We start from the raw sequence: 14,046 nt of genomic DNA on the forward strand, positions 1-14,046 counted from the left end.
TGTGCTTGGTAGACACTGTGTGTGGAAGGGTCTGTGTCTGGTAGACACTGTGTGTGGAGGGGTCTGTGATTGCTAGACAGTGTGTGTGGAAGGGTCTGTGTTTGGTCGGCACTGTGTGTGGAAGGGTGTGTGTTTGGTAGGCACTGTGTGTGGAAGAGTCTGTGTTTGGAAGACACTGTGTGTGGAAGGGTCTGTGTTTCGTAGACACTGTGTGTGGAAAGGTTTGTGTTTGGTAGACACTGCGTGAGGAAGGGTCTGTGTTTAGTATGCCCTGTGTGTGGAAGTGTTTGTGTTTGATAGGCACTGTGTGTGGAGAGGCCTGTGTTTAGTATGCCCTGTGTGTGGACGTGTTTGTGTTTGGTAGACACTGTGTGTGGAAGGGTCTGTGTTTGGTAGACATTGTGTGTGGAAGGGTCTGTGTTTGGTAGGCACTGAGTAGGAGGATTTGTGCTTGGTAGGCACTGTGTGTGGGAAGGTATGTGTTTCGTAGACACTGTGTGAGGAAAGGTCTGTGTTTGGTGGACACTATGTGTGGAAGGGTCTTTTGACCAGAACCATTCTGCCCTCACTGTTAGTCGGGTTTTCTTTCTTTCTTGTTTAATTGTGGCAGGCTTTTCTACCCTTTAGAAAAAACCGATTCCGACCAAACTTGGACACAATAACCAGCATATGACCTTGTTGTGTCCGCATGGTTTTGGTTGTTAGGCAACTACCCATTGACTAGCAACGGCCGAAAAACCGCCTTTTTCGTACTTTTCACGGTTTGAGCTGTAGAAGCATTACTAATAGGCATAGAAAGCTCTGACTTCTTTAGGCGTAATCTTGAGGTCATTCCCTATCGGAAGTGTGCCATACATTTTTCCTCTCTCTCCTCTAGTTTTCGAGTGGCAACCCTGCGAAGATTGGCCTCAGTGTCCCTAACAACCAGTGCAGGTTTTCAAAATTCCACCCTTAGTTCCCCAGCGGCTAGATGGAATTGAATGAAAGTTTGCATGCCTATAGACACTGACTAGTGCTACAACTTTCTATGTACATCTATGTGCTACATTGGCCAGGTAAGTGGTCAAAGGTCATCAAATGCCAAAGCGGTGAAAATAGCTAAAATCACGACTATGACCGCGCGAAATGCCAAGGATCAGAAGATTATTAAGCCAGGGCCATCATCCTTGGGTGGAATGTTGCACTGGAGTACTTCCATTCAAGAATGGCATTTTGTGTCGAAACTCATTTCCAGTCGCTGCCAGCGCCACCTAGAAGTTGAATCTCAGGTGGGTCCTTCCGCGAATTTCAAATTCCCTAGCTCCACAGTGAGAGGATGCAAAGGAATAAAACTTTGAATGCTTATAGACGTTGATGAGTACTACAAGCGTGCTTTGTATATGCATGACCTATATCTGCCAGGTCAGGGGTCAAAGGTCATCAAGCGCAGAAAATATGAAAAGAGCTAAAATTACGACCTTGCTCGCATGAAATGCTAAGGCTACAAAGTTTATTAAGCCAGGGCCATGATTCTTGGATGGAATGTTGCATTGAAGTGCCTCCATAGAGAAAGACTTTTGGTGTCGAGACTCACGTTCGGTCGCTGGCAGCGTCACCTATAATTTGCACCTCTGGTGGGCCAAAGCTTGGTCCGCTTAATGCTAGCCATCGTTGCCTGCTGGCTTGTGTTTGATATGCGTTGTGTGTGGAAGGGTCTGGATTTGGTAGACACTGTGTGTGGGAGGGTCTGTGTGTGGTCGGCACCAAGTGTGGATAGGTCTGTGTTTGGTAAGCACTGTGTGTGGAAGGGTCTTTGTTTGGTAGACACTGTGTGTAGGAGGGTCTGTGTGTGGTTGGCACCGTGTGTGAAAGGGTCTGTGTTTGGTCGGCATTGTATGTGGAAGGATCTGTGTTTGGTGGGCACTGTGTGTGGAAGGGTCTGTGTTTGCTTGGCACTGTGTGTGGAAGGGTCTGTGTTTGGTGGGCACTGTGTGTGGAAGGGTCTGTGTTTGGTAGGCACTGTGAGTGGGAGGGTCTGTGTCTAGTATGCACTGTGTGTGAAAGGGTATGTGTTTAGTAGGCAATGTGTGTGGAAGGGTCTGTGTTGAATTGGCACTGTGTATGGAAGGGTCCGTGTTTGGTGGGCAATGTTTGTGGAAGGGTCTGTGTTGAATTGGCACTGTGTATGGAAGGGTCCGTGTTTGGTGGGCAATGTTTGTGGAAGGGTCTGTGTTGAATTGGCACTGTGTATGGAAGGGTCCGTGTTTGGTAGGCACTCGGTGTGAAAGGGTCTGTGTTTGGTAGGAATGGCTGACTTTATGGGGGATAGTTTAGCGGGCGTCTTCATCACTTCTTACAGTCAGTCTTGTGTTTGGTAGGATATGTGTGTGGGAGGGTATGTGTGCGGTATGGTATGTGCGTGATAGGGAATATGTTTGGCGGGGTACGTGTGTGGTAGGATCACTGTATAGTTAGATCTGTGTGTGTGTGTGTGTGTGTGTGTGTGTGTGTGTGTGTGTGTGTGTGTTACTGTCTATGTTTGGAAGGGGCTGCTTTGAGTGTGTGTGTGTGTGTGTGTGTGTGTGTGTGTGTGTGTGTGTGTGTGTGTGTGTGTGTGTGTGTGTGTGTGTGTGTGTATGTGTGTGTGTGTGTGTGTGTGTGTGTGTGTGTTGTCCAGATTTTGGTGTGATCTTTGATAATTATTTTCTACAATGCTGTTGCATTGTTCTGTGACTCGTTTTTTGTTTAATATTTGATAGGTTATGAGTTGCTTAAGGTCTAAATATGGGCTGCGACTGGAGGAGGTAGCGTTTGGATGTCTGTGTCTGAATCAAACTGTGTAACGAGGACGCTTTTTCTAGTTGTTATATACAGAAATGATATAACCAGACCTTTTATGTCTTAACGCACTCATATCTGAACTGGTTCATCCTGGTCTTGTAAATATCTTTAATCCGCCTTGACCCGTTCAGTTCGAGGACATCCTTTACAGTATATTATGTTCTTGCTACCGCCAGACAATTTGATTACTCTTAGGAGACACGTTTCTAACTAGAAGGGCTATCCATAGCCTTCCTTTTAATCTCTTCAGCATATTTTTCTTCAGTAAAATAATATGAGTCTGGATGCAGCAAAAATGAAATTAAAAATACATCACTGGATTGAAGGGGTTATATATATTGTTGTTGTTATTGCAGTCTCAGGCTTATCAGGATGTGAATCTGCCAAACTGCAAGGCAAAGTTGCCTTCTGCAGTCCACCATCCTCCTCGCAGAGGAGTGGCAAGTTGAGGGACGTTTGTTTAACCGGGAGCAATAGCGCCCGGCTATACCGGTGCCACCACGGACAGGTCCCTCATCAGCACCGGTATTAAGTTTAATACACTCTATCGTAGTCTAATGCATTTCATCCCGTTAAACACAATCTATTTTACTCCAGCAGGCTTATGCTCACCCAGAGTACACTTTTATCTCATCCGGCGTTCATCCTAAGCAAGCCTCGAACATTCTAACTTAACACACAGTAACCCGGTTTAGTGCAATGTTAATTAACCCAACACATTTGTTTCTAATTTGCTGTGTATCCTAATGCAGCCAAATACATATTCTAATCGAGCCTTGAACACTTAACCACTTATCTTGGTCAACTGAATTCTCTCCTGATCAGCACGCGTTAGCTCCGCCTAGTATACTCATATTTTATCTAGTATGTATAAGCTTTTAATCTCGTGTGCATCCACATCGCATCTAGCATACATTCAAAGTCCTGGTTTGTATAACTAACTTAACTTGCTGAACACATGCTGTCCTGGTCTTTTGTACTCCTTCCTGACGCAAGCATGTGTGTGAACCCTATGGATCTGCATCTAACCCAACAGGCACCCATATCCAGCAAAACATATGCATCCTGCACTGAATACACCTACCTGACTCAACCACAATAACTTCCTCTATACTTCTTTTCACCGAGTCTGGCACCATCAATGTTGTCATCATCATCTGTAGCATTGATAAAGGTCCTCAGAACTGGATATGCCTTTTTGTATTGCCTTTATATAATGATTCTCAAGTCAAAACATAGAGGTTTAACTAGTGCTGAGGATATACAGCAACACTACAGGTGCTGACGACATCACTGATGGTGCCAGACTTGGTGAAATGGAGTATAGTTGCACTGTCGCCATGAAAGAGCTAGACCATTTTACTCTGGTCTATAATGTTTCCATTTCACCTTGGTCAAATTTACAATCTCTTTGTCATTGATGCTGAGCTCTTACAATTAATTAACACCATAATTTAAGGCTGTTGACAGACAAGTGCTATAGAGCTGTATTGACGAAGTATTGGTTTATTCCTCCACGAAACATGGGGAAACAGTCTGCAAAATGGCGAAAATCTATGTCAGGTTAAGTGGAAGAAGTAACAGTGCACTCTTTCCAAACGCACACTAAGTAATACCAACACGTCTGTTTCAACAGGAGAGTTGATGGAGGAACGAATTATGATTGGAGGCGAGGAGTGTCCTGGGGGTGCATGATGAGTTAAAGAAGACAGTTAACCATTTCATTATCTACGGCAACACTAGTACACCGGGACAGTTAGCGCCCGACGATTTTATTCAACTGAATTTAAGTCACAGAACCCTGAGAGAGTAAATACTAATATCATTTACCCTTCCATGCTCGGAGAAAGCCCAGCATTGTATTTCAGCTATTTCCGGACAATTTTGTGAGGCTTAATGAGCTATAAAGAGCCATAGAATGTTGATCGCGTCAGTATAATGCCAGCTTGTGTGATTTACTCTTCCTGTCACCAAACTATTTTATTCATTTTAAGACATACCTTTGACGTGAAGAATCAGAATACAGGAAGAGGATAATTAAGCTGTATTTTCTTATTTTGACGTCATAATTATATTATTTTGCAATAAAATTCTATTCATCAATGGGGAGGCTCCAAATACTCAAGGGATTACCAATATTCTCCCATACATCCTTCAGAAGAATGTTTTTTCATACTTCATTCTGACCACCCCTGAACGATATTATTCTGTTTACCAAGGATCAATAACTTTATCAATGATGTATAACAGAGATGACGAGACGCTTTCCAGTACTTTATATGTGATAAGAAAGAGTATGGCACATGCCATCAATGTTTGATGAGAGACTTTCACAAAGAGTGCGACAAAAATTTGTTTTAATGTAATATAATGTTAAGCATAAATAAATAAATAAATAAATAAATATATATATATATATATATATATATATATATATATATATATATATATATATATATATATATATATATATATATATATATATATGTCCTGGAGTTATGTCAAAAACTTTGAGAAATGACAGATGAGGGAATTCTAAGCAAAAAATGTTATACGAACATGTGTCCAAATCTCAACCGTTATGGAGCTACAATTACTGATGACCTTATGGGCGAAAATGGTCTGCATAATTCGCCCATAAGGTCATCAGTAACTGTAGCTCCGTAACTATTGGAATTTGGACACATATTCATATAACATTTTTTCCTTAGTATTCCCTCCTCTATCATTTCCCAAAGTTTTTGACTTAACTCCCGGGACACCCTGGAGAAAATGGAGAAAAACGAATGTGACAAGAAAGAGTATGAAATGCAACTTGAGTCAAATGAACAATATGATGTGACACTCACATAGAGAGAATGCGACAAGAACGAGTATGACAGATATGTCATGCTAAATGAACGTGATAATGGAGATATTTAAACACAATGAATCTCAATGAGAAGAGGACGGGAAATATTCGATGCCAAATGAATAGGTTTATGGGACACTTCCAAACAGTTTTAATGAAGGACGAGCGGATGACGATTTTTTTTTTTTTTTTTTTAATGAGCATGACAAGATACGGCCCGAATCGCCACGACCAAAGGGAAATCCGTGTCGTATACGGTATAGTGAAAAAAAAAAAGAAAAGAAAAAGGAAGAAACAACAGTCGAGACAAAACGGGACCGACTTTAGTGAAAACAGCAGGAGAAGAGGGACAGAAAAAATTAAAGGCAACTCATGTCGAGCATACAGTAAAAATGGCAGAAGAAGAGATAGATCATGACAAAAGGGTGAAAATGTCTGGGGATAGAGGAGAGAAAAGTGTGGACAAAATCACATACTGTGGTGTATATGGCGCAAGAGAATAACACTGAGGCATAATGGGCTACGTCTGCTTAAAATGATCGAGGGGAAAAACCAGGGTAAGCGATAATGAAGGAAAGACAAAAGAATCAATTGCCTGAAAGAAGATGGACTGTGCCGAGTGGTGCTGAGGTGAGGCTGACCGGGAAGAACGGTGGGGTGAAGTATGGTGTGCTTGTGAGGCGTGTGAGAAGATCCTCAAAAATACTGCGCAAAATCTATTGAAAATGACAGGAGGAGGAGGGTTAGGAGAGAAAGGTCGACAAAAACCTACCTGAAAATAGTGAACCGAAGAGAAGAAAGACAATTTTCAGGCAAAAATCGTGCAAATATAGTGAAACTGCCAGGAAAGAAAGGGGACAAAAATAAAAATATTCGAGAAAGAAATCAGACCGAATCTACTGTACCTGCAAGTAAAATGGGGTTGGGTCTGGGGAGGATCGGAGAGGAAGGAAACTGGGACGAATGTGTGGGTGTGAGAAGCGAAGGCAAAAATCACAAAGAACTAAATGAAGATGAATGGGTGGGTGGCAGAGAGATAGAAATAAAAAGTTCAAGACAAAACCAGACCAGATCTAGTGACAATGACGAAGGGTGGGAGGAAAAAAGTTCAGGCACAAGTTGCATAACATGAATGAAGTAGAAAGAACGAAAAATATCGAGGCAAAAACCGGCAAAGATCTAGCATAAAATGACGAAGAAGGAGTAGGGGGTCCGGAGTAAGTGAAAATTAAGACGTTTACTGAAATTATTAAGAGAGAGAGAGAGAGAGAGAGAGAGAGAGAGAGAGAGAGAGAGAGAGAGAGACTAATCAGGATCGTATTTAGTGAATATGACGATGGGAAGGAAAGGCCAAGGCAAAAATAGAACAGAATGTTGTGAAAATGGCTGAAAATGAAGGAACAGATGTGCATAGCGAGGCCAGCAACAAGGACAGACTGTGCCACGTGGAGTGCTAAGGTGAGGGTGGGCCTGAAAAAATGGTGGGGTGAGGCATGGCGTGTTGATGGAGGCGTGTGAATGAAAAGTCCAGCCAAAAAGCAGTCAGAGTCTATTGCAAAATGACAGGAGGGGAGAAAGATCGACCTAAAACTGGAAAGAATATAGTGCAAGTGACAAGAAAGAAGAAAGAAAGAAAGATCAACACAAATAACTGTGCAGAATCTAATGAAAATACCGGGAGGAGGGAGAAGAACTAGGTGTGTCAAGACGAGGCGTGGAAGCGAAAAGTCAGAGCAAAAAACTGTATCAAATCTGGTGAAAATGACAAGCGGACAGAAAAGTTCAAGCAGAAAATTGTACGGAATGAAGTGTAGATGACAGAAGGAAAGATAGATCGAGGTAAAAGCCTGACCAAATATCGCAAAAATGACAGGGAAGGAGGGGGCGTAGGGAAAAGACCGAGACGTGTAAAAATTGACGGTAGGGATCGAGGCATAACCGGTTCTGATCTAGTGAAAAATGACGGGAGGGAGAAAAGAAGAGGCAAAAATCGACCCGAAATCCTGCGAGAATGAGTGAAAGTGAAGTCGTGGACGTGAAAATCGAGAGCAGCGACGAGAGTGGACCGTGCCGATTGGAGTGCTGAGGTGAGGGTGGGTCGGAAAAAAATAGTGGGTTGGTGGAGGTGATGTTGGTGGAGGCGAGTGAATGGCGAGAGAGTGTGCTGATGGGATGAACATGGCACACGGAGCTGCCTGAATGGGTGAGTACTGGGAAGGAGGGGAAGGGAGGGGGGGAGAGAAAGGTGGGGAGAAAGGGAGAGAAGAAGAAAGAGATGGGGAGGAGAGGAACGAAGGAGGGAGGAGTGGAGAGGTGGAGAGAGATGGAGGGAAGAGTGGAGAGGTGGGGAGAGATGGAGGGAAGAGTGGAGAGGAGGGGAAGGAAGGGAGGGCAGTATATAAAGGTAGGGCTGAAGGGAAACAAGAGAAGTAGAGAGGTGAGGAGCGAAGGAGAGAAGCATGGAAAGGAGGGGAGAGATGAAGGGAAGAGTAAGGAAGGAGGAGAGAGAAGAAATCTTTGGGAAGAAGGGAGAGTGGGAGGGAAGAGTATGGAGAAAGGGAGAGAAGGGAAGGATGGGAAGGAGGGGAGAGAAGAAAGGAAGGGTTGGGAGGAAGAGAGAGAAGGGGGGATGAGTGGAGAGGAAGGGAGAGGAGGAAAGGGTGGGGAGGAGGGAAGAGAAGAAGAGAAGTGTAGGCAAGAAAGGAAGGGAGGTTGGACAAAAGGAAGGGGAGAGTGAGAAGGGCGGAGCAGGGATGAGATGGAGGGAAGGGAAGGGAGGAAGAAAGAAGATCTACGTACAAGAGCAGAGCAGAGCGGAGCAAAGAGAACAGAGCGCAGAGCAGAGCAGAGAGAGAGAGAGAGAGAGAGAGAGAGAGAGAGAGAGAGCAGAGCAGAGCAGAGCACAGCGAACAGAGGGCAAAGCAGAGAGAGAGAGAGAGAGAGAGAGAGAGAGAGAGAGAGCTGAGCAGAGCACAGCGAACAGAGGGCAAAGCAGAGAGAGAGAGAGAGAGAGAGAGAGAGAGAGAGAGAGAGAGAGAGAGAGAGAGGCAGGGGAGTGGAGAGCAGCAAGAGGCCTACTGTATTATGATAACGCTGTCTGCTTCTGCTGTCTTCTTTGTCAGTACCTGTGTCTTTAATTTGTTCTTCTCTGTTCATAACCCCTCCGTGATTTATCCTGGTTATTAAGAGGAGGGCGGAAGAGTAGGAAGGAGGGGAGTGAAGGGTAGGGTAAAATTGGAAGAACGAGAGATTGTCCTGTCCCTGCTGTAGAGACCCGTATAGGCCTACATCTTCTTAGGAACAGACTTTGACTAGTGATTTGAGTAAAGGATACTGCCAGCTTCAAAACAGTGTTAGGTGGAATCGCTAGAATCATAGCATAAGTGAAAAAATGGCGGTTTTCAAACTGGCCACCACTGGGGCCCTTTCAGGACTATAAAGGCTTACAATTTCTGATGGAAATGTAGTAACTGGAAGACTATCATGGGGTTTACAGGCACGGCCTACACGATGGTGCCTATAGGAAATCAATATGATCTTGCTTAGTATCAGAAATCCAAGATGGCCGCCATCCGGACCCTCCCCAAACAAAAAAGTCGTGTATCTCTTGAAACATCGTGACAGGACGATTTTTATGCTAATTATGACATTTTCAGGCACTGATGACACGATAGTACCTTTACTGTTTCGATATCATCACGTTTGATACCCAAAATTCAAGATGGCCACAAATAAGTAATGAAAACATAAGCATAGAAAAGTATTTATTCACGGACATTTCCCAGTCATACAGATATCAATACCATGTGAATCTCATTTCACAAACATACGACTTAATCATGACTGAAAGATCGCATATTCACTTATTTTGACAAACTGACTCTTGCTTATGACAAAAAAAGTTACACATTTGACACCCGGCTTTTTGGATGAACATTGCGCTGAACCACACTTGCCTGTGCACTTACAAACGACTAGCATTCTTTGGGGTAATGGATTTAGGCATTTTTCAGGTAGCAGTGTGTCATTGTCTTTCACCCATCCATATTTGGTCGGGTCTGTGGCAGGTCTGTGGCAGGTGGGTAACATCAAGAAGGCATGGTGGGACAGAGCAAAATGCTCTCCTGATGAGTCCACGAATTGCGCTTGAAGTTGGTAGTAGGGCTTCCAATGATTTCAGTGTCGGAGATCACAGTTGGACTTCCACCCGGAGGTGGTCGAATGTTCGCGATTCAGGTTTGCTCTTCGCGCCAGTTCACACCTGAACGAGATACTCCTCAGCTTTCATCAAGATCTCGTCAGTGACAGTGTCAGACTCTGCAAAATCAGCCAAGTAATGCTCTCGATCACATGACAGAAACTTGTTTGGTACCTACCTTACTCACTGCATCATCTCCAGTCAATACATGTGCCTTCACAATGACTTTAGATAGTCCTTCTCCCACCTTATCTGCAAGAATGTGTAGTTGTATATGACGCCGTCGCTCACAGGTGCCGAACTCTACCTACAATTGTTGTAAGTCTTGCTTTGAAAATGTTGAACATAATGAAGGAGACTTCCTACTGTGTCTGTGTCATTGGAGACAACTAGCAGCCGGCTACTTCCCCGATCCACCTCCCATGCATAGTGCATCACTATGCGATCATCGACTTCTCCCACATCACGTCAGCATGTCAGTATGTTCTGTAGTTTCAGAATACAGCTGGATGGACGGCCTACCATAGAGTAGAAACTCTGCTGACACAACACCATCATCTGTGATGTATCCACCAAGCACAACATCAAACTTCACCAGCTCAGGAGTCGAGATGAGATTGCAAACGACGCGTTGTAGCATAGTTTTGTTGACTGAGGAGGTCCTGAACTTGTTCATCTGTTAGGGTATTGGGACACCTGCAGTGAGGCAAGTGAGGTCAACAGATTCAACTCCACCAGTGCAATGTAGCCTTTCTCCACCCTTAGCAGATGACTCTAAGTTGCTGTCAAACACGATATGGAGGTTGGACCTGGAACAAATAGAGTGGCCTGCTGATAGCACACAATTGATTGCACTTTTGAATGTTCTAAATGAAGCCAGGTTTGGAGAAGAACGTATTTTCGACATGAAGTGCAATATAACAGATGCAACTTTGGCAGAAATGCAGAACTCATCGCCTGTTTAGCTCTTCTTCAAGTCTGTGATGAGCACGCTTTTGTTAGGCTTGGAAGGAAGATCACCTTCAAATAGAGATGAAGCAGGCAGGATACCATGGGCATGGATAAATTCAAGTTCCATGCATCGTTTTTCCACAATTTCGATGTCATGCACTGGGAAGGAAGGGACGGCCACTGTACGCCCTTCTGTTGTTAGCCCCTACAGCCCCATGGTGACAGCCACTGTGCACACCGGGCAGGAAATGACGGCCACTGTACGCACTTTGGCTGGTAAATCAGGAGAAGGCAGACCTGCGGTGACAGCCACTGTATACCCTTTGTCTGCCACCTCCTTAGGGAGCAGCCCCACGGTGACGGTCACTGTACGCACTGGGCAGGAAGTGACGGCCATTGTATGCAGTTCGGCTGGTAAACCAGGAAAAGGCAGACCCGCAGTGACAGCCATTGTACGCCCATCATCTGCCACATCCTTAGGGCGCAGTCCCGCGGTGATGGCCACTTTACGTACCGGGCAGGAAGTGACAGCCACTGTATGCACTTAAGCTATTGTCTCTAGGACCCATGGACCCACAGTGATGGCCACTGTACACACTGGGAAGGAAGGGACGGCCACTGTACACCCTTTTTTCATGGCCCTTGAGACTACCCCTTTGGAGGAAGTCACTGACTGGGCCCACCACCCATCCAGAGCCTGAGTGGGATGCTTCTCTCGCTCTCTCTCCTCACAGGTACAGTCCCCCAGAGGTGTTGCAGCTAGTGGAGTTGTAGCAAGGGCCCATCACTAGCCCGGGGATCCACACCCTGCAGCGTAACCCTTGACGATGCCCCCCGCTGATGGACTCCACGAGGAAGGGACGCCGCTGGCAGCTCCTGACGGCAGTCCAACCCTGCAGAGACTGCAACCTCCAGACATCCAGGGGCACCCCTAGGACTGCAGGGCGTGACCTCCCTAGCCCCACCCACAGACGGCCCTCCCCCAAGAGCAGACAGAGGCAAGCATGCCTCTCTCCTACTGCTGAAACTAATCATCCCCCACCTGAACAGGACAATTTCCAGCATCCAGGACGGGATGCATCATGCCAATCACCACTTACAATACATTTTCAGATTTAAGCCAATGCTGAAGAAATTCATGAGGCATGAGTGGTGAGGGGCTCGATCATCTGTGGACTGCTTGTGCAGTTTTGTGGCAGAGCACCAAGTAAAGAAAGCGTTACTGTAATCCAGGTGTCAGACGATGATAATCTCAGACTGTAGACACTGTTACAGATGGTAAAACTAATGAAAGTCTCATAGCCATTTACACAGGAACCAGTGTTGTGATGCAGACTCGGTCGGTAGAGCTCCTGGACAAGTTTAAGTTAATGATCCATTGTTGCAAGGAAGGACTAATAACATTCCCATTTCATGTGTTCTACTGAGGATTTTTTTTTTTAATGCAAGGAAGAAATAACTAAAGGCCAGGAGCCCACAAACTGTTCCTTCAAAAAGATAAAAAAAAAATACAACAGAGCGAAATTCAAGATCCACTCATTTCAAGATGCCTGGACACACTGCGTTTGAAAGACTGCAGATCTTAGGAAGCAGGAATACAGACAGAGGGAGACAGTTCCAGAGATGAGCTGTTGCATAAGTGGAGGACAGGGAGTAACGGTTAACTCTTTTACTAGAGAGCTGGACAGAAAAGAATAGGGATGAGAGTTTGTTGCTAGGCGGGTGTTACGCACCCACTGTGGAGGTGGAAGGATGCAAGGAGACAATTCAGAGGAGCAGTGACCATTGATATAGCGGTATAAAAGATGCAACAGTGCGGTGAAGAGACAGAGATTGAAGGGGGCCAATAAGAGGAGGAAAGTTAATGAGATGAAAAGTCTTTGACTCCACCTTATTGAGAAGAGCTGTATGTGGGGAGCCTCCCCATGCATGAGGATTGTACTCTAGACAAGAGCGAATAAAACCCATGTATAAAGTCAACAACTGTACAAGGGGTAAAGAAGGTCGGGTTAGCACACCTAATTTCTTGGAAGCAGATTTTACAAGAGATGTAACATGACTGCTGCAAGCAATGTCTTTTAGAGCAAGGCTTTTATCTTGAATACTCGTACTAAAGTTCAATCTGTTTATAGGAGTGTACTGAGTCCGTTGACAATTAGAATCACTTCTAAAAGCAGCAGGCTCTATTTGCACATTATGGTCTCCACTTGAACCCGATGGCCCTGCTAATCTCGGTCATCTCTTGAATGATGCAGCAGGTTTTCTCTGGCAAAAAGAAAAGAACATTTACCAAGGGAGGCCTTATGATGAGTCAACTTAGACGTTAGAAACTGTGAACAGACTAACAAAGACAAGGACATTAAGGCTCCTCTCGTGAATTAGTGTAGCTTATGGAATAGATTTTCTGATTTAGAAGATGATAATCTTGCTCTAGGTTGTGATGTAATATGCGTAAGAGAATCGTAGCTCAACATCAACCAATCAGATTTTTAAACTGAATTCAACATATCATGTTATACCATTTTCAGTAGTGGGAGATAAACAATGGAATCTCCTAAATCGCAGCTTTATGAGACTAAGCCCACGTCGCGATGTGAAAGTTCTATTAGTTAGGAATAACTAATCTTATGAGGAAAATTACTTAAGGGTCTGTTATCCCTGAAATGTTACCCCCCTTACCCCCAAACCTACATTAAATTGGTCACCAACGAACATTAACAACCTGGAAAAGAAATTAGTAAAGCATATTTAATGGGAATGAACAATATTGTAAGATTCTTTCCTGACTGACTGACTACATTCCTTGAATGGACGGGGTGAGAAGACCAGGTTCCGAGGCTTGAGGCAGAGTATGGCCTCTCAGCACGTGGCGAGTGCGCTTCTGCCTCATGCTGCCGCCTGTGCCACTTTCTCCACATTAACTTCCCTCAGAAACAGTGTCATCGTCTTCCGTGTTGTTGGACGAGTCGACAATTCACTGAGATTAATTCTTTGCCAAACAAAAGTGGCCTTCCCATATTTGCTATTGAAATGAGTCTTTCACATGTTACTTGTTCTTATTTCCCGATTACCATAGCTGCTATGCATTTTTATAAACTTTCATTAGAAAACTATAAATGAGGATTTAGACTGCGTGATAAGCCAGAACGATGGTTGGTAAACAACACGGCTAGTTGGAGTGATAGTCGATAAACACTGCCCTACGTGACCTACTTCCTGAAATACC

This window comes from Coenobita brevimanus, chromosome 14 (assembly GCF_032717465.1).
Source record: "Coenobita brevimanus isolate Jiangsu-jjx chromosome 14, ASM3271746v2, whole genome shotgun sequence".
Lineage (NCBI taxonomy): Eukaryota > Metazoa > Arthropoda > Malacostraca > Decapoda > Coenobitidae > Coenobita > Coenobita brevimanus.